This window comes from Lontra canadensis, unplaced genomic scaffold, assembly GCF_010015895.1.
Source record: "Lontra canadensis isolate GAN:19392208 unplaced genomic scaffold, GSC_riverotter_1.0 scaffold2, whole genome shotgun sequence".
Lineage (NCBI taxonomy): Eukaryota > Metazoa > Chordata > Mammalia > Carnivora > Mustelidae > Lontra > Lontra canadensis.
In genome coordinates this window covers 26,002,178-26,024,540 of record NW_022630996.1, presented here as the reverse complement: position 1 = coordinate 26,024,540, position 22,363 = coordinate 26,002,178, and positions in this window count along the sequence as shown.

Genomic DNA, 22,363 nt, shown 5'->3' with positions numbered 1-22,363 from the left:
GAGACCCAAGAGAGTGTCAATGGTGGAATTCCTGTCTTAAAGCTGCTGGCAAGCTCAAGACCCAGGAAAAGCTGATGTTTTAGCTCAGATCCAAAGGCAGTGAAGAAACTAATGTCTCAGTGTGAAGGCAGTCAAACAGGAGGAATTCTGTCTTATGCAGAGAAGGATCCGCCTCTTAGTTTATTCAGTCCCTTCAAATGATTGGACAAGGCCCACCTACACAGAGGAGTGCAGTCTGCTTTACTTGTCTACTTAAGTGAGATTCATTAAAAAACACCCACACAAAACTTCCCAGAATAATGTTTGACAAAATATCTGGGCATCTTATGGCCCAGTCAAATGAACACATAAAATTAACTATCACAGCTTCCAAACAAAATTTTTCAAAGGAGATCCTCTTCTAATCTCTCTGAAATTCCTTTCATGAAGTTTACAGAGTCTCTCTCTTAGTTGGGCTCTCAAGAAAGCACTGAGGCTATGTATTTAGCAACCCAGTCTGGCATTTGTATTTGCCCAATAAATCTATTTCTAGCATATGAACTAGAAACATGTCTTTAACCATGGTAGTATGTGAAATACTGGCCAAAGTTATGCACCCAATTCAAGCAAAATTCATGATGTTACTTTAAAGAGGGACTATCTTTCTTTTGGCTTTATTATTTGAATTTCTAAATGAATGCATATTAACAAAATCAAGACTTTCCTTATATATATTTTGGTTCAGCCACACACATGAAACAGTTCCATTTCTGGACCTACAAATAACTACATGGGTTCAGATAACTTTTATTCCATATTGGGAATAAGCAGCTTCATACTTCACACTTTCAGTAAGTGTTAGTTAAATAATAATACACTCTAACCTAATAGAGTAGAGCTCTGTCTGAATAGTTGACACATACCTTCTCTAATGTAAGCACTGATATTTATATGTTCCAGTTATAAATGAAAATCCATATTTGTAAAACCGGGCAGAAAGTGGAGAGGTAGAGAAAACACACATAACACAAAAAACAAAATCATAGAATAAAACATCATGGCTGTGAATACATAAAAATGTTAAACTCCTATATATCAAAAACAGTAGAAATAAATTTAAAACAATGATCAAGAGTGTCAAAAGAAAGTATGTGTATCTATATATGTTCATATATATATAAATTGCAAAGCATTATAGTACACTGAAAATATAGAGAAATCTCATGTCAAGAAAAAGATGAATATAGTAGAAAATAGGCAAAGATATGAAAAGATAATTCACAAAAAGAAATGCACAACATATCAAAACACTTATACTCATTAGTAATGATATAATAAAAATCAAAGCAATGAGATACTATTTTTGCCTGAGTTTGCAGTGATAAAAAAAAATAATAATAATATCCAAGTTGATGAGGGTACAGAGAAACAAGCACACTCATCCATTGCTTTGGCAAATGTAGTTGATACAAGGTTTTTTGGAGGACAATTAAATGTACATATGATTGATCCAACAATTTCACTTATATAATAAAAATAACAGGGTCGGGGGAGAGAGCAGAAAGCTTGGGTGGCTCAGTCAGTTAAGCATCTGTCTTCAGCTCAGGTCATGATCTCAGGATCCTGAGATCAAATGCTGCCCAGTGGTGGGCTCCCTGCTCAGCATGGAGTCTGCTTCTCCCTCTTCCTCTGTTCCTTCTTCCCCCACCCCTCCCCGTTTGTGTGCTCTCTCTCTTTCTCGTTCACTTTCTTAAATAAATAAAAAATTTTAAAAAATAACAGAGATATACCAAGGGTCAATCACCATAAATATTCATTATTTGATTGTCAACAGTAGAGAATATTGGAAACAACATAAATAATCAGAAATGGGGAAGTGGTTAAGTTACATATTTAATAAGCTACTATTAATTATTAAATATTCTTATGTAATCAAATATTTAATGACATGGAAATATATTCATGATATAATAGTAATTTAAAAAGTAAAGTTAAAAATTATATGTAAGATATACTACTTTTTTCTCACTTTAAAAAATGGAGAGGAGGAGTCAAATAATTGTGTCATTTCTGAGTGCTTTACAGGTATTATGTCATTTATACAAGATTTCAAAATGTATTGATGCCCTCATTTTGCAAAAGATTTCATTTTAATGAGTCACCAATTCACATAACTAATAAGAATCTCGTTTAATCCAGGTGTTTCTGCCAACCAAAGCCCTGCTCCTTCTACTCCTCTATCTGCACTGTATGGTTTCTGAGCCCTAACCCTTCCTCCTCTTCATAAAGTTTCCTGTTCCTACCGGCTTGTAGAATCACTTCATACATGCTTAAATACATAATAAGCAAGTAATATGAGCAGAGTCGGAGTAAACTTTAGCAATAGTTAAGTAATAGTAGTTAAACCTCATAATAATCTCTACATGTCAAACATTGCTCTACATGCTTTAAATGTATTAGTTCATTTAATCCCCCCAATAATCCTATGTGGTATGTACTATCATTATTATCTCAGTTTTACAGACTAGGAAATTTAAGCACAAAGGAGCCAAGTAACTTGCTCGAGGTCACAAAACCAGCAAGTGACAGGGTCTGGCTCCAGAGTCTGGAACCTGAACCATGGCACCAAACCACAGAATTAATGATAATGCAAAAACCGAGAAAAGCAAGTTGTGTTTCTACCAAGAGCAAATAATGGTCAACAATATGAATGGCAATCAAAATATTGCTACAACATTATACATCTAAAGTATAAAATTAAAATTACTCTCACAGATTTACCAAATCTTTGATTACAAAACTTAAATACAAGTTTTTACAACATAAAAAATGTTTTGCAATAGTGTATATTTGATGACCTTATAGTTTAGTGACTTTCAAGACCATAAAATCACTAGTGACAAGTTAATGTACAGACTCCAGGACAGAGATTTCAAAGATGGAAAGAAACATAAGCTTTTTGAAATGAACTATAATATTTATGTGTATTCAGAAAATTCAATAACATACTGGAATCTGATAGGATATAAATAACTGACAGAACCATTTTACCATTAAGATCTAAAGCACTTCTATTTTTACGTCTCTAGGAATCCTTTCATTTACTTGACTTATATGCATTCTCAGATCTGTCAGTTGCTTGAGCAATAATGAGTTTCTCTAGGTGTTATTTATCACCCAACTTACTAGAACTATCAATATCAATTCTCTTTCTTCCCACAATGGACAACAAATCTACTTATATTTTCTCCCATTTTCTTTTCTTTTCCTTATGCTAAAATGGAGAAAAGACAAAAAGCCATTCCCTCCACGTGTCCTGAATTTCATTCCTTATTATTTTCCCAAGACCTTTGCTCCTTGATTATCAGCTCCATTCCTTTACCGTCAATTTCCCCCAGTCTGTATTCTGGATTGTTTCCATCAGCCTTCAAACATGACCTACATCTTTCTCACTAAAACAAAACTCTATCCCTTGAAATCAGATCCTCCTCCAATCAACAATTTTCTCTATCTTTTACAGTCAAACTTATCAAAAGAATATCTATAGACATCAAATATTATCAAATTATCCTAACTATAACTCTATTTTTAAACTAAATAGGTTTTTAAAATAATTTGTTACTTCAGGTGTCCAGATGTAAGCATAGGCATAACTATAGGCCAATGTCACCATTGGTGTTATGTGGTTCTCTTTATTTGATTTTACTTATTTTGTTATTTAGTCATCATTAATTAGCATCTGTGAATTCATCACCTATCAAAGTACAAGGACATGGGAGGCCTGGGTGTCTCAGTCGGTTAAACATCTGACTTCCAGTCAGGTCATGATCTCAGGGTCCTGGGATTGAGCCCCAGGGCAGGCTCCCACTCAGTGGGGAGTCTGCTTCTCCCTCTGTGTCTCTCCCTGCTCCCCATGTTTGTGCTCTCCCTGCTTATGCTCCCCCTGCTTGTGCTCTCTCTGCATCAATTCATAGGTTTATTGGTTGTGTAGCTTTCCACCACTGTGAAATGTCCTTCCATGTCATGTAGCAATTTTTTCTAAGGATGGTTTCTCTTGCATCATCAGTTCATAGAATTTTGTCAGTTCCATCTTGACTATGAATCTTTCTTTTGAACTCATGAACTCATCTCCACTGTCACTACCTCACACTGAACGATCATCATTAAATCCTGGTCTACCCTAGCTAGTCTTTCTGTTTCCACTCTTGTTCTCCATCTAAATCATTTAGCCATTTTGCTATATGGCAACACAGACACCCACATACATATGCATGCATACACAGTTAAAACACTCCAGTAACTTCTCACTGTATTCAGTATAAAATCTAGTCTCTTTATCAAGGCCTACAAAGTCTTACATGACCAGGCCCGACCTATCTTTCTCACCTTATCTCATACCACCACCTCCTCAATATCTTTGCTCCGGACACACTGATCATGCAGTTCCAAGAACATGTTAAGTTCTATCTGGACACAGGACTTTGCACAGCTCTTCCCTCTGACCAATGCTCTTACACTGTCCTCTCTGCTGCCTCCTTCTTATCCTTTGGGTCTCAGTCTCAATGGCTCCTAAGAAAGAGGTCTTCCATGTCTTCCCTACCTGAAGCAAGTTCTCTATATTAATCTCCATCTTAACCTCTTGCCTTTCCCCTTACAGCCCACATCACATTGAATAATCATTTTATTTTTCCGTTTACATTTTTCTATTCTTTATCCCCCTTAGGATGTGAACTCCATGAAGGAGAGATTTCACCATAATAAATTAATACTCAATTATTTGTTAAATGCATAAATGGATGGATGAACAGACCTCCTGGAGACTATAGAAGGCATGAGGTACCAAGTTTCTGCTTTACCATTAATAGCATCATGAAGGGGGTATCTGGGTGGCTCAGTCAGTTAAGTGTCTGCCTTCAGCTGAGGCCATGATCCCAGGGGTCTGGGATTGAGTCCTGCATCAGGGCCCTGCTCAGCAGAGAGTCTGCTTCTCCTTCTGTCCTTCCCCCCTGCTCATGCTCTCTCTCTCTCTCTAGCAAACATAAATACATAAAATCTTTTTTAAAAATAGTGTCATGAAGAAAGTCAAAGAATATAAATTCTGATATAAATTACATTCTGATATAAACTACAGCATTACCAACAACATACACATCATTTGTTCTTCTCTTCCACTTTATTTCTCCATGATTTTTTTCTTCCCATCAAAACTTTCCCTACTGTACCCATTTATACATTTTGATATGTCAAAATATGAGTTTCACCAAGGAAAATTTTAGCAAAAACTATCATGGATATTTGAAATATGTATTTTTCTTAATTGAATAATAGCAAACACATGTTGACAGTTACTAAGGAAAAAGTTGACTTTCCAGCAGCTGTTGACTTCATCAATTTCACTATGTGATGAGTCACACAAAATTCCACAGAGCTAGAAAGCTACAAGTGAGGAAAAGGGAGTGTGTGTGTGTGTGTGTGTGTGTGTGTGTGATGAGAGGGAGAGGGAGAGTGAGACATGGGGAAGCAAATAAAATTAAGTTGAATTAGTGATTTGATGCTACAGAATGTTGAATTGTTTACTGTACACCTAACTAGTACTTCAACAGAACAACTGAAAAACATGAAAACTAGCATAAAGTATGAGGTTCTTGCCACAGGTAGAAGGCAATCAAAAAAAACAAAATAAAATAAAAAAGATGACATCTGCCCACCTGAGCCACTTATAAATGGGCAAACCCGTTTTGGAGCAAAATCTACCCTTCTTCATTTTTTTTTTAAAGATTTTATTTATTTATTTGACAGAGAGAGATCACAAGTAGGCAGAGAAGCAGGCAGAGAGAGAGAGAGGGAATCAGGTTTCCTGCTGAGCAGAGAGCCCGACGTGGGACTTAATCCCAGGACCCCGAGATCATGACCTGAGCCGAAGGCAGCGGCTTAACCCACTGAGCCACACAGGCGCCCCCCTCTTCTTCATTTTTATTAATATCTTGCCAGCTATTAATGAGATATTAACTATTCCAGTCATTAGTCAAAGTCCTTTTTGAGAAGATATTTCTTTAATCCTTCATCACATTGCATAACCACCTGGAAAAGGTGAGATTTAGTTACCTGCCAACTCTGAATAGAAAGTTCTGTCAACTCTATAACACAAGTGAGCACTGTGAAATGTACAGCACAATGCTCACATTGATGGATGTAATTTGGCTTGATATTGACTTTACATTTTCACAGTGATTTTCTTCTTTGCTTCATTGTTTCTTATATTGACCTCAAAATAAAAATAGCTTCCATATATTGAACATATAAAATATGCCAAGCAGTGTACTAAGCATTTCACAAATGGTACCCCTTACAATAGCCATATGGCTTATGTGCTACAATCTAGGTCAAAAGGATACAATTGCTCTCTCTTTGAGATCAGAAAATAGAAGCTCATTGGAGTTAAATAACTTACTCAAGGTTACTCAGCAAGTTTAACACCCATGATATTATTTCCAAAGCTCTTCTTTATGTAGAAATCCACTCCATCCTTGGGAGAAATTCAAAAAGTAGAATACCATTTGGCAGTATTACAATAGCATTATGTGTTATTAAGGGGAAAGGAAAAAAAGAACACTAAATGGTTAGAAGTCATACAGATAATGTGTTTCCTAATCCAAGGTTCTATTCACATAATAGTTCACTTTGTTCCTTCAATAGGTATTTACGGAACAACTGTTTGGTGAAGCAGGGAATAGAAAGGTAAGACAAAGAATGGTGAGATGAAGGCCTTTGTCTTCAGGGAATCTCATTAAAAGCAACAATGAAGGAAATTCCAAAATGGAATTAATATTTTGCCATTTTTCTGCTAAGAATATAGCTTTTTGTAAAAATTAAAATTATTGACAATAAATTTAATGGTTTAATATGATGGCTTTGAAACTGTGCTCTATAGAATCTAGAAGTGTTTGACTGGGTTCTCTAAGATGAAAGAGGTTAGTGGTAGAGATGAGAAGAATAACATCCACCACTGTCTTCAGACAGGCAAGCTCCTCTGTGATTTCTTTTCATATCAGTTTTTAGCATATTTTGTTTGATAAAATAATCCATCACTAAGAAAATTTGAAAACCAATGAATGACTTGTTGATGAAAAAATACATTTTTATACAAACTTAGATCTTAAATGAAATGATGCTTGCTTTTGTGATTATCACTAAATATGTTCTAATAATATTTTTTGAAGATGCAGGCTCAACTGAGGAGATGACCAGTCAGAAAATGTCTACCAAAACCATGAGTACACACCAATTAAATATATGATTGCCTTGCAAACTCTCACACTCTGGTTCTAACAGAAATGAGTAATGATTTGAGTAGGATGACTAGGAAAAAAGCAGTAGTGTCATCTATATTCCAGAGGAGAAAATAAATTTAATAGTGAGGTTTTTGGCATTAGAACACATATCTAGGATGATGTCAAATATTGTCCAGGCAATTTACAAATAAAATATCAGTCTTCAGTATCTACACTGGACTAGAATAATTTCTTTAGATTTCCTTATTTCAACCTTAAACAATAATGAATGCAAATAATAAGCCATGCCTGCAACAGAAAAAAACTTTGAGTTTAGAAGCAGTAACCTGTAATCAAATCCTCAATCAACCTTAGAACCATCTGTGAGTGTGGATAAGTCTTATAACTGACTCAACTCTCAAGCTAGAAGCCTTGTTGTTTCCTACTTCATTAGACTATCATGCAAATAAAAATGTGAAAATGCCTACAACAGACCCAGATCTCATGGAAATTAGAAAGTTTCAGGCAGCCCCTCATTCCATCACCTTATTTCATTCTTTCTAGTGCCCCAGGGTCATCTACCTGCTTTTCTTAACGCATTTAAGCCATGCTTTTGCCTGCCTTCATACAACCATATCTCTTCTTGTGCTCATCAATATGGACTGAGTCAAAATGCTCAAAGTCTACCTGACCATTTACTTAAAGGATCCATCATCATCTGACTTCCATTTCTGTATCTCTGTAGACTCAAGAGGGGCATCTGATTTGCTCAGACTAGATAATACAATGGGTCCTCCTACATTTGATGTCCACTCTGGCCCAGTCAGAGGTAGCTTGGTTTCAAAGGCTGTCCATTCAAGGAATTGTGGAAGGAAGGAGAAGCTAATCAGCAATAGGGATGTGACTGGCAAACTGGCAAACATGTCCATTATAATGTCAATCTCCATAAAACTCTAATCTTCCAAACTCTTTCACATCTCTGTCTTCCTGTATTCCCATGATATAAGAAGTGTACTCATAACCCCATTTTATGTATACAAAGAATAAAACACCAAGGATAAATGACTTACCTAGGGTCACTTGGTTAGTGACTGGTGGAGCAAGATATAAATCCAGATTTTCTGAAAGTTCAGGCTGCCAGATCTCTCTTTAGCAATTAAGATTACAAGGATTTCAAAACAAATAGCAAGTACAACAAAAGCTGTATCAGTATCAACTGTAGAGGCAGAAACACAGGCATAGATAAAAAAGAAGTAACTACCCAAAGTCACTAAAATAAGAGAATAAATCAGCTTGAAATAGACTTCTATCTTCACAGCAATGTGCTTGCCCTCTCTTGGCAACTTTCTCTCTATAAAGTAACATTAATGCCTGTGAGAAAAGAACCTGAGGGTTAAATCCTTGGCACCAGTCCTGGATGGCAATGAAGAACTTCCCTTCACCCCCTTCCAGAATTCAGCCAATGAATAGATGCCTCTTTCATATGAGTCTTGGAAAATACAGTTAATATTTAGCCACTACCCACAAATTAAATGAGGAGTTATCTTACTGTAAATGACACAACTATTTCGTTATTTATGGAATTTAAATGAGATATAATAAAGGGGGAAGAGACATAACACAGCTGTTGCTGAAAGTTTCAATAAAAGATCACTGCTGACCACTTAGAACTGTGAGACTATTATTAAATACAAATATCTATTGCACCTGACCCATGGTGATGGGGAGGGAACAGGAGAAAGCAAGGAGAAGTATCACTGGCATGAGGTCTAACTTCCTGCATTACGAATAATGTTGCCAGGAAATTTGGGAGTTGTCATGGTTCCCACTGTATGGTCCAGGCTCTTTTGTAAAATAGAGCAAAGAGAGCTCAGTGTTTTGGAATGTCAATACAAAATTACAATAATTTGCTTATTACATAATACAGTTGTTAAAGTATTCTCTGTGTTATTCATCTACATGGATAAGAAAGACAGAAGAAATGGACATAATTGTGTTTTCCTCTCATAACTTTCCCAGGCAGAGAGAGCTGCTCTGGTCCTCAAGGACTTGAGACATTTTACTCATATCTTCACTGAACTGTAAAATACTATGGGGCAGAGACCAATTTTTAGCCACCACTGTGTCTACAGAGTTTAGCATAGTGACTATCACAATAAATAACTGCTCAACTGAACTGATAACTCTGTTGTAGAATTTGCTGTGATATATTCTAAGTTCTGCTACAGGCATGTAATAATTATAAGTTCTTAAAATAGAGGGGCCAAGTCTGATCCCTTTACATCTTTGTAACTATGAAGCAGTGTTGTCCAACAGAACTTTCTGTGATTATAGAAATGTTCTATTTCTATTATAATGAGTGGAAAGCTCTTAAAGAAACCTTATTCCTTTAAGAAACTGTATCTTCACTGTCCAGTAACAGCCACCAGCCATATGTGGCTATTTTGAAATGTGGCTATTGTGACCAGGATCAAAAAGTTTTAATTACATTTAATTTCAATTTGAGCCACAGAGGGTGGTTTAAATAGTAGCTACTCTTTAAATATTTCTGAATGAAACATACCTAAACGAACTCTCCATAAACCTACATTCCTCCAAAAGCTCTCATCTTCAGAATTCCAGGAGCATTTAATACTTCTTGGCTCAGTTGGGTTAAGTATGTGGTGTTAAGAAAGAGAGAATTTAGTCATTCACTGGATTTTGTGAGGAAAGCCTTTTGTGGTTAATTCCAAAGATATGCTTCATTGTCACTGATGCACTCAATACTCCCCAAAGCAATCTACAGACTTAATGCAATCCCTACCGAAATAGCAACAGCACTTTTCACAGAACTAGAACAAATAATCCTAAAATTTGTTTAGAACCACAGAAAAACTCAAATAGCCAAATCAATCTTGAAAAAGAACAAAACTGGCGGATTCACAATCCCTGATTTCAAGATATACTACAAAGCTATAGTAATCAAAACTGTATGGAACTGGCACAAAAACAAATGCAAAATCAATAGAGTAGAACAGAGAGCCCAGAAATAAACCCAGAATTATATGGTCAATTAATCTTTGACACAGGAGGCAAGAATATGCAATGGGAAAAAGAGAGTCTCTTCAACAAATGATGTTGGGAAAACTAGACAGCTACATGCAAACAAACAAACAAACAAATTGGGCCACTATCTCACACCATGGATTAAAGACCTAAATGTGGGAACTGAAACCATAAAAAATCCTAGAAGAGAACATAGGCAGTAATTCCTCTGACATCAGTCTTACCAACAATTTTTCTAGATATGTCTCCTGAGGCAAGGGAAATAAAACCAAAAATAACTATTGGTATTACATCAAAATAACAAGCTTCTGAACAGCAAAGGAGACAATAAAACAAAAAGGCAACCTACTGAATTGGAGAAGATATTTACAAATGATATATCTGATAAAGGGTTAATATCCAAAATATATTGAAGAACTTATACAACTCAACCCAAAATAATCCAATTTAAAATTGGGCAGAAGACATGAATAGACATTTCTTCAAAGAACACATACAGATGGCCAATAGCCACATGAAGAGAGGCTTGACATCACTCATTATCAGGGAAATGCAAATCAAAACCACAATGAGATATCATTTCATACCTGTTAGAATGGTGAAAATCAAAAACACAAGAAACAACAAGTGTTGACAAGGATGTAGAGAAAAAGGAAATCTCAAACACTGTTGGTAGGAATGCAAACTGGTGCAGCCACTGTGGAAAACAGTATGGAGGTCCCTCAAAAAAATAAAAACAGAATTACCATATGATCCAATAATTCCACTACTGGCTAATTACCCAAAAAATATGAAAACACTAATTCAAAAAGATATATGCACCTCTATGTTTATTGTGTTATCTACAATAGCCAAAATAAGGAAGCAACCTGTGTCCATTTTTAGATGAATGGATAAAGAAGATAATACACATATACAATGGAATGTTGCTCAGCTCAGACTTATAGAATAAGTCATCTATAAACCATATTTTTACTCCTAGTTTTATAGCTTAGGGCAGAGTGCTTAAGTAGAAAAGCAATCTATCTCTGTTCTAGTCCTACTCAACTGTCTACCAGACTGACTTTGGAGCTCAAGTACCATGGAAACCACTTGACTTTTCTTAGGTACAAAAAAGGGGAATTCCTATCTGTTGTGTTGCCTTCCCAGAATGTGGTTACAGCAAATGAGATCACATGCATGAAAATATATAATGCTAAGCAAATATAGATTATTAAAATATGTTATTCATCTTGAATTAAGTGGTATTTTTTTATTTTTTTTAAGATTTTTTTTTTAAATTTGTTTATTTAAAATTATCAGGCAAAGATCACAAGTAGGCAGAGAGGCAGATGGAGAGAGAGGGGAAAGCAGGCTCCGGGCCAAGCAGAGAGCCCGATGTGGGGCTCAATCCCAGGACTCCGGGATCATGACCTGCACTGAAGGCAGAGGCTTTAACCCACTGAGCCACCCAGGCATCCCCCGAATTAAGTGGTATTTTAAATCATGATTGTCATAGCTATGATGCTTGTGTTATTAACAAATAATTAAATACACATTTCCTTGTACACATATGTGCCCCCCCAAAAATATAAAAAATTATATTCTTCCACTTTTATTTCTACTTTTTCTCTGCTGTTTCATATCTTATAAGGTTATATCTTGCTTCCTTGGGTTGATTCAAGTGACAATTCTGCAGTTATTCCTCACCCATTTTTCAACATTATTGGATGTGGCTCTCAGCACAATAGGGTTACACTGTAGGATCTAAGTTTGTCGAAAAAAACCTATACTGACATATTATTTCCCAGCCACACTTCCAAGAAGGAGATTTCACACACTGTGTTTCTAAAGGTCCCCTGAAGAATGGTTATATGGGATCCTCTCAGAAATAAAAGGAATAAAAGGAGCTACACCAGAAAGTGATCTGGGGAGTGTCCTTCAAGACTGGGGAGACAGCACAGAAGTGTGTAGGCTGCACAAGCACTGGAAGCCTCTACCCTGACCCTATGCACTAGCCTAAAATGTAACAACCTCAGAAAGCAATGGCTACCTAGGGTTCCTAAGGAGGCTGGATCCTCAGTACTGGACTCCTAGCCTTGGCAATGACCCCAGTGCCCCAGAAGAGTCTCCATCCTTGAGGAACAGTAGTTCTCTAAACACTACCACATCATCTTTGGGGACCAAATACAAGAGACCCTTTGGGCATTCACACGATACCAAGAAGCATCCCATCATAGCAGAGCTTGGCCTTTCCACCAGTCAGGTCAAATGGGGGACTGGAGCATATTAAATTTATTTACAGGAAGGAAAGAAATGTAATATTACTCACATCTTGTGTTTTGAAGAAAAATCATACTGCTACCCACTTTATGACTATGCCTCAAAAAAGCAGGGCTGCCTTCCATTCCACATTTTTTATAGGGGACATAGCAACATGGCTTTTGGATTCATCCTTTGTCTCAGCCCCATATCCACGGAACTATGAAGACTGAGCTGGAAAACAAATCCAATGACACTTACCACGCTGTGTTCAAAAACCAGTGTTTTTCTCTAACCCTCAAACAAGCTTCATAGATCAAATGAATGTATGTAGGGAACTGGCCTAAGCTAATTTGGTTGCTCATGAGTTTTAGATTATTCTGGCAGATATCAGTTACTTCCAGTGACTATAAACAAGTGAGAATTATAATTCTTCCCCCCCACACAACCTTATTACCAAGGGTTTTACTGAAAGTACATTTCAAACCAAAGAAGCCACCTGTTCAAATACCCACAACAAGCAGACCCCAAAACTACTAGATGACCTGAGACAATAAGTACAATGAAGTCCTAAGCAACACCAGATATAAAAGGGTCACTCAAGCATGTATCAGTGCTCTGGTGAAGAATTCATCTGAACTTGTAGTCAGAAGTCAGGCCACAAGATCCTCTGCTGAGATGTTAAGCAAGGCTGGATAAAGCCCCAGGTCACAGGGGTACCCCCTGTGAAGGGGGTAGGCAGCCAGGCTCTTTCTAGAGTCTTACCCCCTATTGTTCATATAAGGACAGTGGTGCCTGTGCAATATTTCTAGCTAATCAACATAATTAGATTACCACTCATTTGACCAATGAAAAAATAGTGTATCATCCCTTATGCTAGCTAGCAAACTTTCTTGTGCTCATTGGAGATGAAGTTAAAATAGTACTGCTGGTTATATTCTTTCAAGTGCTAGCTGAACATTCACAAAGGATGCATTTCTTAGCCCAGTATTTCAAAAGTTAACTACCCATTGCTAAGGTAAAAATGTGCACACAGACATGTGCACACACATCCTTCTGTTTGTGCTAAAGAATTATAATTTACAGAGAATATAACAGTATTGTTCTCCCTTCAGAAGTCTTCCCCTGAATGGTTGAGGGGTTTGAACTCTTCCTTCTCCCACTCATAGGGCTTAACCTTCGAGTTCAGTGTTTCCCCTCACGGTCTTTCTTCTGAGTCCCCATCCAAATAAGCCTCTGGTAAGCCCATGGAGCTAGCTAGAGATAACCACACATGTATAAGATCATAGTGAACACACAGCTTGCGTGTGCCCAGCTGCTGGTTCTTCCATCCAGTCAACACGCTAGAGCCATGCTTTTTTTTTTTTTTTAAGATTTTATTTATTTATTTGATAGAATGAGAGAGAGAATGACAAGGGAGAAGGTCAGAGGGAGAAGCAGACTCCTCATGGAGCTGGGAGCCCGATGAGGGACTCGATCCCGGGATTCCGGGATCGTGACCTAAGCCGAAGGCAGTCGCTTAACCAACTGAGCCCCCCAGGTGCCCCGCTAGAGCCATTCTTAAAAATAAGTGCAAACCCAGTAGTGTTGTTCCAAACCTTCAGAAGCCTCCCAATTTCCTCCCAATATTCAACTGATACTTCTTCCGAAATATCTATTTGTTCCATTTGAAACAGAGTATCTTCTCACTCAACTGGGGATATCTGAAAAAATTTCCACCTCTTGCCAAATAGCCTGGTATCTACAATTTATTTTTTTTCATTCTTCTAGGGATAGAGGATGTTAATAAATTGTGGGTTCTAATAGCAAAGTTGGCTACATAGTTAACTTAAAGGACAATGAATAATAGCCCATAAATCCGTTCTTGAACTTTCTTCCTTTAAGAACACTGTTTTGGGGGCACCTGGATGGCTCAGTGGGTTAAGCCTCTGCCTTCAGCTCAGGTCATGGTCTCAGGGTCCTGGGATCGAGCCCCACGTCAGGCTCTCTGCTCAGCAGGGAGCCTGCTTCCCCCTTTCTCTCTGCCTGTCTCTCTGCCTACTTGTGATCTCTCTCTTTGTCAAATTAAAAAAAAGAACACTGTTTCGTCGGTCTCTGTTTTAAAATATATTTCTCCTTCAGCTAGTGTTTCTCAAACTGTGAGTGCTGACCTATTACAGAATTATAAAGTTGTTTTAGTGAGTAATAGTTTTCATTTTTTAATGAGAATAGAATAAAATCTGATAGGATAGGATGGGATGGGTGAGGATAGGATAGGATAGAAATATTAAAGTAGATCATGGCAGAAGTCATAGGATGAATTTAGTAAGACTTGGTTTACTTTTATGAATGTGTGTGCAGTGATTTGCAATATAGAGCACATTTCTTACTGAGGATAATACCAAAAAATTTTAGGCCACTACTGTAACTTATGTGGAGATAAATCTTCTTTGGATCTCAAAAATGTAAAAAGAAAATTCTAATGGGAATCACCTTGTGTCAATCATGATTACCTAGGGTCGGGGGGAGATACCTAAGGGGAAAGTTTGAGATTAAATTCCAACATGATCTCAAAGTATCTGCCTGGGGAAACATTATTTGAAGTATCAGAATTAGCCCTGCATGCAGCCCGGGCTATTTTCTGGAAACTAGAGTCTTTGCATTCTCCCCAAAGCAGACCCTGATACAAAGATTCACATGCAAATCATTTATTTAAGAAGAACAGGAAATACTAAGTGATACAGGGAAAGAAAGACAGCTATAAGAGTCAACTACTGTGGTTAGCTTATGCACACAGAAAACCAGAGGAACAATGCACATCCAAGGGGCAAGAGAGAAGGTATTTATATCCAGTTCCCAAGTTGACTGAAGCCTGCTGCCAGGGCTCAGGGTGGAAGTGACAGGTGTCAATTCCCTGGTACTTCCAGCCTGCCCTATGCCTGGGTACAGTGAGGCAAAGAGGTTTCCCTTCCCTGTTCTCTAAAAAAGCCCTTGGACCCTGAGACGCAGATACTGAAAGGACCAAGGGTTGTAGGTAGAGTAGTGCTAACATCTGCTCAGGTGGCCTGATCCTACAGAGATTCACCTGAAAGGCTATGGTAACATCTCCATCTTTTCTACTACACCAACTTGGGGGCAGTGCTAGTTCTGAGCAGACCACTGTGATGTAACTGAGGGTGGAAGGCTGTATAAGTAATGTCAAGTATAGTTTTGGCTCTAGTGTTTGGTAGTAAATGAAGTGTAAGTAAAACCTTTTTGATTGTCCTAAAATTTCTACCACTTTTTTGTAGAGAGCAAAGCTTGCAGAAATCTAAAAGGAAAGCCCTAGTTCTAGCAGATTTTAAACCACTTATGCTAGCTAGCTTCCCTGGCTCTCAACCATCAGCCACATACTCTAGCTTTGCCTGCTGCAAATCCATCCCTCCAAAAATTAGTATGCAGCCCGAAATTCTGGGCATGAACTCCTCCATGGTTTCTGAAGTAGCCCACTCTCTGGCTTCATTGTCTCCAGCCACCTGAATGGAGGTTGGTAGGCAACTATAGTACTCAGACTCTTAGCCCATCCCTCCCACTTTTGCCTTAAGACTGATGTCCTACTTGTAACAATTCTCCCTGGGCCTCTGGCATGCTGAGTGGGAGGGGGATTTGCTAAAATTCTATAGTCACCCAGCTCAGTCACTGAGCTGGAATGGACAGATCCAAGGCATCTCCATATCCTGTGCTGGGAAATGCCCCAGCTAAGAGGGGTGTTACTCATAGGTGCAGAGTGGGTCCAGAGGGCTACCAAAGGGACTGGTAATTTCATACTTCCTCATTAATTATGCAACTTCAGATTTACATGGGCGTTCTTGGCTCTGTCAAACTGCCTGGCTAGGAAAATGAATGAAGTAACCAAGATGAGTTTAGAGCCGTAGTGAAATAGACCTTGGAGCCTCAACCACAATTTCCACTAGGTTCAAAGAGAGAAATGGTGTGTGGAACTATATTCCTCAACCGCAACCAACTGAAGAAACACAAGACATTTATCCTGCTCATCTCCAGAGTTCATTCCTCTGAGTCTGGCAGAGCTCTAAAGACCCCCCTCCACCAGATGGTATGGTCTAGAATTGTACTTTCCATAGCATACCCAATACATTTGTCTCAGGCCCTGAGCACCCACCCAAAGCCTGGGCTACAACTTCTCCTATTTTGTTGCATTGGCTAAGGAATCATGACTAAGTTTCCATCTTGGGTTTCCTTGAGATCATTCTGATTTCTCCCAGGACTAAAGCCTGTCTGGGTCCAGATCATATGGCTATGGTCTTCCACCATGAAACCCTGCTTGCTTCTTCCAAGCCTTCTCTTCCCATTCCTGAGGGGACTAAATGAAATTCTCCATGTCCTTGCCACTGGCCTCTTCAAAGTAAGCAGACCCTCTTAGATACAGGTATAACTTATCATCTGACTTCAAGACCCTGGCATCACTACCAGCCATGCTGGGAAGTAGGCTTTGGCCTCTGTGACAGAGACTAGTTAGTTGTGCACAAAATTGTTTTACCTTTTTTCCTGGGCACACAGCTAAACTACATTTCCCAGAACTTCTTGCAAGGCCATGTGACTCAGATCTAGCACTGGATTTGGGGCAGAAATTATGTGCTCTCTTTCTAGGCCTGAGCCATAAAAACCTCCCACGTGTCCCTCCATCTGTAGGCCGGATGTCTAGATCAAGGACATCTATAAAAACCATGTGTTGAAATGGCAGAACATCTCTTCTTTTGGGTCCTCCAAAGACTACATAGAGAAAATGCCACTCCGCACCCCACCCCTCTTTCCAGCACTAATGGGTTCTTACATGAGTAAAAGCTGAGCTACTGAGATTTCAAGGTTTATCTGGTATAGCAGCTGCACTCAGATTAACCGATAAAGTCACCCATGACAAAAGTTAGGCTCACAGCCAAGTTGGTTACCCCAGCTGTCTGCAGCCTGCTCCCCTTACTCTCAGAGTTGTAGAGGTCCCAGCCTTCTTTACCTCTTAAGGAGGCAGTGTTACACACACAGGTTGTGTAGATGGGTAGAGACACTGTCAAGGAGATGTTTCTCAAGGGAAAACTTTGCTTTTCCATGTTTTGTAATCAGAATTTTCCACGGTCACTCAGTGAGTCAGAGGAAAAACAAGGATTCATGTTCTCCCTCTGCTGGGGTATCTCTCCTCCTACAGAATGGGATTTAGGTTCTGTGCTTAGGAACGTGGGGAATCAATCACAAGAAGGTCATGAAATCAGGTTCCTACCTTCTGACATAGACCATTAAGGAGATTTAAGCCAGCCAGCCTCAGACAACTAAGGAAGTTTAAAATCAGCTGGACAATTCCTTTTTGGTTTAAATATAGTACTGTTCACTCCCTCTCCCAAGTGACTCTGTCCTGTTATTATTTTCTTGTCGTTAAAAATGCACATGCCTTTGTTCAATCTGTAAACTATACTGTTTGATTCATAGGTACAAAGAAGCAAATTGAAATCCACACTTAGCTAAGTGTTGCCACTCAAATGCATAGCAAATTAGCTTAAGAACTAGGAAGAAAACATGCTCTAACAGGGTAATTTGAGGGTCCTGACCCTATGCCTGGTCACCATAACCAGCTTGCTTCCTCCAGGAAAGAGTTCATGCAGCTGAAGTTTCGTGTATCCTCAGGGAATTTAGGAACATTTCATCAGCCCTACCCTAAGGAGAAAGATTCCTCAGAGTGGTGCAAAAGACACAGGGTAGAGAAAGGGGGAGGAGGCTTATGACATGTAGCAGGCCTCCATCTAAAGCCAAATGGCTTGGCCTGAGAGCGCCTTGCTGAGCCTATATTTAGTTCGTTCAGTGACATCTTTGCACCTCATCGCCATCTCTCACGCTAGCAAAGGCCTTTGAGACCGAACGTTTTTCTCATTGTAGCAGGGTTCTGACTCATGAGTTTAAAAAAAAATATGAGAACAATAAGACCCAAGGGGACAAGAGAGTTCCAAAAAATAATAATAATAAAATAAATAGTTGAGCATTCTTGTAGGCTGAATAAAAAATGATGGTCCCGGAAAACTTTTCCAAGCAGCCTCCAAAAAGTTTTTTTGTTTTTTGTTTTTTTGTTGTTGTTGTTAGAGCACAAATCTAAATTGCACCAAGCACTAGTTTATAATTTCCAATGAGTTCTGAAAAACACAAGCGTCTTTTTATAATGGGTGTTTGCAAAATGAAAAACTGTTAGCACCAAATACAGACCAGCATTGCAGCCTGACTCCAATCTGCAGAAGCACCATATTTAAGCCAAGAGGTGGCCTGTTTTGGTTTGGTGGTGACCCCTAGAAGAGGTTAGAGACAAAGTGAATATTTTTAACCAATTCTTCTCTAAATCTGTGAATAACTTACTGCAAAAATTTTTCTGGACCAGATAGTATTTTTAACTTTGCAGGACATATGGTCTTTGACACAACTAGTCAATTTTGTCATTCCACACTTTGGCTGTGTTTCAACAAAACTCCATTTCATTGGACAAAAATGGGAGCCAGGCTGAATTTGTCCTGTGGCCATAGTTTGCTGATCCCTGATGTAGTGGTCAAAGCCAGTGTTAATGAGGCCAGGCTCTCAACCACGACCCAGGGCTTCACCTTGTCCAAGGGCCAGAAATGTCCCCTGACCCCACCCCAGCAGGCATTTCAAAAACCCTCTCTGGGCCAAGGAAGACCAAGCAAGGGAGGGTGGCTCTATCTCTATGTTTCTATCAGCCCACAGAATTATCAACTCAAACTCTAACTTTGTAGGCAACAGAAAGTTATGAGAAAATGGAAAATGACTGCATACTCTTTTAGATATGAACCTGAAGGGAAAATGAAGTTTCTGGAAATTCCTGCATCCACCAAGAACAATTGGACACTTAACCAACTTATCTGCAGTTGGGCTTTTGTACAAGCTAGCTTTTGTGATTATAGATTAACCATGTTCTGGGACCATTATACAAGACCAGGAACCACTAACGCCCAGAAAGGTATGAATAGTGTTTTTGAGGCTAGAGACCTGGTAGACCCAATTGATTTATGTCTAAGCACCAATATTAATGGATATCCACCCAAACTGTGAACAATTTCTGATTTCATAGTACCTAGAAAAATAACAAAAGGGGGGGAGGAAAAATGACAAAAAGAATTAAATTAAATTAATTAAATTAAAAATTAAAATAAAATAAATAAAATAAAAGAATTAAAAAGAATTAAAGAATTAGGCTTATAAATAACTTATTTAGACATGTGTAAATAATACACTTGCCCCAAAGAAATGGTAAACTCTTACCATACCAAGTGAAATCTCAAAATCTATCTCCTGGTTCTGTATCTTTTCCAAGGCAAAAATCATGGCCTTGGATGAGGAGAAATGAGGAGGGTCCTTTTTTTTTTTTTTTAATTGAGGATAACTTTTATAAGACATGAATTCTGGGATAGACTAGGACCTCATTTTGATCCAGTCAGTTGTGAAGGGCATGTACCAAGCTGGACACACCCAGCCTCTAGTGCAAAAAGGACATGACATCAGGGTAAGATGTCAAGAGACAATAAACAGGATTGTGGCACTTGTCTTCACCACCCATGTCTAAGACTGTCTGATTCACCTATCGGCAGGAGCCAACAGAAGGAAGCAACAGCATGTGGCTATGTCCATGGTGCCTGCCTGAGAATTCTTCTCATTACTCCTTCCTAGCTCTCAGTCCAGCTGTCCCAGCTCTGCCCATCTTCTGAAACGTCACCTTCATTAAAGATAGAACTGAGTAGCTATTAGAATGCTGGGTTTTAGTGCAGTGGTTCTAAATCCTGGATGTACATCAAAACCCCTGGGAAGTTTGTAAAAACCCCAGTGCTGAGGCCATGCCTCAGACCAACTAAATGAGGATTTCTAGGTGTAAAGCCAGGTATCAGTTTGTTTTAAAGCTCCCTGGCAACTGGTTTAAAATGAGATGGCCTAGGCGCCTGGGTGGCTCAGTGGGTTAAAGCCTCTGCCTTCGGCTCAGGTCATGATCCCAGAGTCCTGGGATCGAGCCCCATATCAGGCTCTCTGCTCAGCAGGGAGCCTGCTTCCTCCTCTCTCTCTCTCTCTGCCTGCCTTTCTGCTTACTTGTGATCTCTATCTGTCAAATAAATAAATAAAATCTTAAAAAAAATAAAATAAAATAAAATAAAATGAGATGGCCTAAGTTCAAAGTCTGGCAAAACCAATTACACATTATTCTAAGTCTCAGTTTCCTCATCTGTAAAATGGTAGTAATCAGAGTGTGTGATATAAGGTTACAAGGATTAAATGAATTGATCTGTGTCAAAATCTTAGCACCATTCTGAAACATTAGCTTGTAGCATTAAATTTCCTCTTCTTGGCTTACAAGTTTTGAATTTCAGTGCCTTCCAAATATTTGGCTTTTCCTCATCCTCTGTGTCCTCTCGTATTGGGTCATTTTAGGTATGACTCTAACCCCAGGTTGTATAGTTGGCCTCCAGGCCAGGTTCACCCATACCCTCACCAAGTGCTACTGGACAAGCATTGGAAGGTCCAACACTGAAGAACACATCAACAGAGGACAGTTATATGTAGAATGACCACCTGTTATAGTTTGCTTAGGACAGAGGAATTTTCCAGGATCAAGGAATTTCAGTGCAAAACCAGGACAGTCTTGGGCAACTTGGCACAGTTGGTCACCCAAGAAATCAATGCAGACAGGAGTCATCTTTAAGGAATTCAGTTAGCAGGAAATCAGAGTCTCAACATTAGGTTCCACTCTTGGACAAGGATGAGGTTTCAGAAGAGAAGGAACTATAACAGAGCAAAGCAGGACCCCAACCCTAGAGACATCAACAGGCCAGTACAGGGATGCAAGGACCCAGTTCACAAAACTGGAATTCAAGAAGGCAATATTATGAGGCCAAGGCCCAACTAGACCATAAGTGGCATGAGTGTTGAGCTAAAAATGCTTAAATTCCCAAGATTTGAACAAATACATGGAGATTTCAGGTCCAAGGAAAAGACAGATATAGATGCTGGCTGAAGCACTCTAACCTGAACCATCCCACTCTTGACCTCTTCATTTCATTTTGGTTTTTCTTTTTACCTGACTTTTAATTCTGGTAAAATACACATCATATAAAGTTTAGCTTCTTCAGTGTTAAGTATATTCATATTGTTGTACAACCAATCTCTAGAACCTTTTGATCTCATAAAACTGAAATTCTATACCCACTGAATGACAGCTCCTCATTTCCACCTCCATCAGCCCTGGCAACCACCATTCTACTTGCTGTTTCTTTGAGTTTGACTACTCTAAATAAGTCATGTAAGTGGAATAATACCGCGTGTTTTTGCAACTAGCTTATTTTACTTACACAATGTCCTCAAGTTTCATCCATGTTGCAGCATGTGTCAGAATTTCCTTCCTTTTTAAGGCTGAATAATGGTCTATTGTTTGTATGTAACACATGTTGCTTATCTGTTCATGCATCAGTGGACATTGGATCACTTCTACTTTTTGGCTATTATGAATAATGTTGCTATGAACGTTAAGTGTACAAATACCTCTTTAAAACCTGCTTTTGATTCTTTTGGATAAATACCCACAAGTAGGGGCGCCTGGGTGGCTCAGTGGGTTAAAGCCTCTGCCTTCGGCTTAAGTCATGATCCCAGGGTCCTGGGATCGAGCCCCGCATTGGGCTCTCTGCTCAGTGGGAAGCCTGCTTCCCAATCTCTTTCTCTCTCTCTGCCTGCTTCTCTGCCTACTTGTGATCTCTGTCTGTCAAATAAGTAAATAAAATCTTTAAAAAAATAATATCCAGAAGTAGAATTGTCTTGAGGTCTTC